At 34.6% G+C, this 4,650-nt stretch overlaps 1 long non-coding RNA gene across 1 annotated transcript in view; it reads left to right on the top strand.

Annotated features, from left to right (window-relative positions):
- Positions 1 to 355: 355 nt before the first annotated feature.
- LOC103153191 (uncharacterized) overlaps positions 356 to 4,650 on the top strand; it is a 7,528-nt gene continuing 3,233 nt past the window's right edge. Inside the window, exon 1 of the long non-coding RNA XR_477773.2 lies at positions 356 to 816. This is a non-coding gene — a long non-coding RNA (uncharacterized LOC103153191). The remainder of the gene's footprint in view (positions 817 to 4,650) is intronic.

The raw sequence follows: 4,650 nt of genomic DNA, 5'->3' as shown, positions 1-4,650 counted from the left end.
GTGTGTGAGGTAATAGGAGCTCTTAGAAAATGACTCATGCCATTATCTCATCACGCGCAGACATAAACTGATCTACACGTAAAATATGCGACCAAAGCTGGAGCCAACTTTGAAAAGGAAAAGATCAACAGATTGGGGGAAGTCAAACCAGTTTATGTCAGGACTCTGGGTTTTTGGGTTTGATCTTATTTAACACTGTGTTTTAGTTCACTTTAGTTTAGTTATTATTTGGATGTAACTTCCCTTTTCAGTCTCCCTGTACCGATTCTATTAATGTTTATTTCATCTCTCTGGGTTCAGTTTTTTCTTACTTGTCTGGTTCTTTACTGGTTCCAGTTGTTCAGTCCTTCTTTTTTAGTGTTTCTAGCCTTTCTTTCTGGTTACTTTAGGTTGAGTTCTGCTATGTTTGCATCCATGCCCGTCTTCCTTTAGTAATTCTAGTTAGTTCAATTATTATTGTTAGATCTGCCTGGTTTCTGTTTAGGTTTGTTTGTTTTTCCCTCATGTCTTTTTCTCTTCTAGTTGATCAGGTTTTCTTTATTTTTAGAAGTGTTTCCATCTCCCTGTTTTCCATAGTGTTTCTCCTTTGCTTCCTGCCATCTTCTCCCCGCCCCTCAGCCTCCTGTGATACTCACACCTGCAACCAATCATCTCATCTCGTTAGGTCCATTGCTCCATTTGCCTCCTCCCAGTATTTCAGCTCCTCTGTCCCAGTCACAACTGGCCAGTCTGTCTCATCACGTCCCTTATGCTCCTTAGGATCTCCTCAGTTTTGGATTTACTCTGGATTGTGTTCCCCTTGGATGTTCATGTTTTGTGAGTTGAACTCTGATTTTGCTCATTAAATATCTGTAACGGTTCTACCTGCTGCTTTTGGGTCGGCCACACCACATCACTAAGCTCATAAAGGAGATAAAGCAGCAGGCGTGTCGAGCTCAGTTTCATTTTGGGCCAAAAAAAGATCATGAATGCTCTTAAAGGGCCGGTGGTGCCAGAAATATAAAGTTATGCCCACATAACTTTATATTTTGGTCATGATGATGATATCATGTTTTGATCAATTACTCAACTAGACTTTCTACCAAATACTTTTTTATTCTTACGTGAGTAATTTCTTGGATGGACATTTTCTACTTTTAGTTAAATGTTTGGATTCTCTGCACACATTTCCTTTAATCCCAAACATGTGAAAATGCTTTAGGGTCCATACGCTGTTTTATGTTGGATATCGTTTTGTTTCTGTGTTTTCTCAGACAGAGCGGTGTTTGGGCCCGATCCATTTTACACGATAAGGATAAATCCTAATTACCATGTTAATTTATTCAGGTCTGTTCATTAACCTCCGGATGTGATTTTATTCTTGATTTACTTTATGAACAGCCTGATGTTCCTTTTATGTGTTTTATGAGTAAAATACTTTGAGCTGCTTTGGTTTGTAGAAATTATGAAACATAAAAACAGATTTGCTTTCTTTTTGTAAAGCAGGTAGTCTTCTTACTTTTGGGTTTCAGGTTTTATTTATTATTTTATTTTATTATTTTGATTTTATTTATTTATTATTTATGCCTTGACCAGATCAGACACATTTAGTTTTTCACTATTGGATTTCTTTTTCTTTTCCAAATCAGGGGTGTCCAAAGCGCGGTCCGGGGGCCACTTGTTGCCCTTGTGGCTTCCAACTGCAGTTCAAAAGTGATACCACTGAATTTAATGTTTTCTGTTTCAAATCAGAGTAAAATTGTCACTCATACGGTTTTGATGCAATGGAAAATGTTAATTACAACACAAAATATTTTGTCATTTTTCAACTAAACTTTTATAAGTAGAACCAGGTCCATCCTGAGACTTTTACTGATTTATTTTGTTTTTATTTTTTGAGTTATTGAACTTGGTTAAAAATAAGTGTTTTGAAAGAAAGTGACCCAAATCCTGTTTTTATAACTGAGATTAAATTTGTTCAAATGAGGATGGAATAATTTGAAAACTAGATCATTTCCTTATAGTATAGAAAATGTGTAAAATCCTAGTTAGGATAACACAATTTCCAACAATAAATAAATAAGTCTATTTTATTTGCTTGAGCTTAGTTTTTTATTTTGTAATTTGGACGTGATGACACCCTGCTGTAAGCGAAGGTCAGCTTTCCTCTGATGCTTCGTTTGAACTGCATCAGCACAGAGATGTAATTTTATCCCAAACCTTCCTTTGTCTTGACTTTGTAAATTAGTTAATAAAAAAATGTACCATAATGTTAACAGTCCTAAACACAAGTCGTAGTTCCTGTTTACGTCCAGTAAAGGGGTTTTAGGTAGGACTCTGGGATAAATTGATTTTATGATTATAATATATAATTTTATAGAATTTTGGGGGTTTGAAGATTTAATTTATGGACAAAATGGATTTTTTTTTTAGTGATATCAGAACACATAGGGCAACCATTTTGTTTGACAAGCATATTTTACAACTACCATTTATTTTTTACAACTTCTATTTATTTGGAATTTGAATTGAGGTAAAATTTAGGCTAAGATTTTTCTTTTTAAATAATGAGGATAAAGTCACAGTATTACATGAATAAAGTAATAATGTTATGAGAACTTCAACACAAAATAACAAAAAAATTAACTATCCAAGCTTTGTCCTCAATGAATCAACTTTTTTCTTTTAATTTTATGACTTTCTTCTGGTAAAATTGTCTTTATTCAGCTAATATTACAAGTATATTGTTGTAATTAAACACATTATCATAGTCTGGCTCTTATACTCTGTAAAACTCACAGAAAGGATGAATGAAGTAAAAGCCAAGAAAATGAAAAAGAAAGCAAGAAAAAAAATTGATTTAAATCAGATCTGGTATGAAAAATTTGGTGATATTATTTTTAAGTCACATCGCCAAGCCCTTGTTGCAGGCTAACACTGTCTTGACTTGTGTTTTTTGTTGATTGAAAAACATAATAAATGTGCAATTTGAATTAAAATTTTAAGATTTGCTGCCAAAAAATGGGGTAAGAAACTAAGCAGCCACTCACGTTTTGCCTCGGCTGAAGAGATGCTGGCGCAGCAAAAAGGCCAAAGTGGAGAGAACCATGATGGTGGTGCACATGGTTCTCAAAACCCTCCTGCAGTGAAAAACCCAGCAGCTTCAACACAAACCCTCCATGCTGCAAACAATCCAAGCTGCAGAGAGGACGACTGCAGGTGTTTGTCTTTCCTCTGTCCTGCTGCTTGGATCAGGATCACTGCAGGATTAGCAGATTACACAGCCTAAGCTACGCTGTGTGAGCATCCATCACTCACAGTCTGCATGTTCTTTAATCAACAGCTTCACCTGTGTGATTGCTCCTTGTTGCAGTAATGAGCCACCTACTCAGCCAACCCACACGTTTAGATCCTGATTTCATGTGTTCACAACTTCTGATAAGGATTTTATGAGACTGTTTGGGCAGGAAAGGTTTGTGAATATCGCAGTAAGACAGGGAAGGTATTTTTATTTATGTAGCACATTTTCACCAAAAGCAGCTCAAAGTGCTTCACACGAGTTAGAAGGAAACAAAACAACAAAACCAAAGACAAAAAGGTAAAAGTATAAAACTACATATTGGTTCCTCTTGTTTAATTAAACACAGAAAAGTTGTTTCAATGAAAACAAAGTTTGGATAGTTAATTTTTTTATTTTTTGTTGAAGTTCTCATAACATTACTACTTTATTCATGTGATATTGTGACTTCATCCTCATAATTTAAAAATAAAAGTCCTAGCCTGGCACTTGTATTCCAACCTCAATTCCAATTTAAAATAAATAAAAGTTGGATTCTTGTTCTGATAAAACTAAGTGTTGGTTCTCCGGGTCTGATTCTTGTTATGTACTTTCTAAGTTTGTTCTAGATTTATAAGCAGGAGTTTTTCTGGGTTTTGCTCCGATATTAAAACCGTAAAGCTGAATGTTGGTCTAAAGTAATAATTACTCCACTGTTTATAGAAGTAATAAACTAATAATTTTTCTGTTTTAAACAAACACTCGCAGACCAACTTGAAATTTCCGCCACAATAACACATCTATATTGAAAATATTTGTCTCTTTACTCGTTGTCTTTGCTCCTCCAGACATGAAGGTGGCGCTGTTTCGTTTTGGTGATTATCAAATCCTGAACACTGAGGGTGTTTTATGTTAATTTGGAGTCTTTTGTGAGATTTTGATGTGATCTTTTAGTAATTTTGCTCCATGTTCTCCCCGTTTATCGATGCTTCACTCAAAAAAACAAAAAATCTTACCACATAGTTTTTATCGAGTTTACAGTCCAAATAGCTTTTCTTCCACTTGTGATGAGACAAAACTAACAAGTAATTTTTCAGCAAGATAGAGGAGCTTGTTTAAGTCAATAATTCCTTAATACTGATTTTAAAAAGTGTTTGCTCCAGTGGTAGATCATTTCACTTATAACAAGATATTTTCTCCATGTTTCAGTGAAATAATTTGCCAATGAAACTGGAACTTTTTCATCAATATTAAGAAATTATTGATTTAAAACAATATGCTATATGTTGCTGAAAAGTTACCTGTAAGTAGTTTTGGTAACACTTTATTTGAAGGGGGTTGAATAAGGCTGACATGACACTGTCATAAACATGACATAACACCTGTCATGAACA

The sequence above is a fragment of the Poecilia formosa genome, unplaced genomic scaffold (genome assembly GCF_000485575.1).
Source record: "Poecilia formosa unplaced genomic scaffold, Poecilia_formosa-5.1.2 Scaffold342, whole genome shotgun sequence".
In the NCBI taxonomy this organism is placed as follows: domain Eukaryota; kingdom Metazoa; phylum Chordata; class Actinopteri; order Cyprinodontiformes; family Poeciliidae; genus Poecilia; species Poecilia formosa.
Note: the sequence above shows the minus strand (reverse complement) of the source record. Positions and strands in the feature narration are given on the sequence as shown.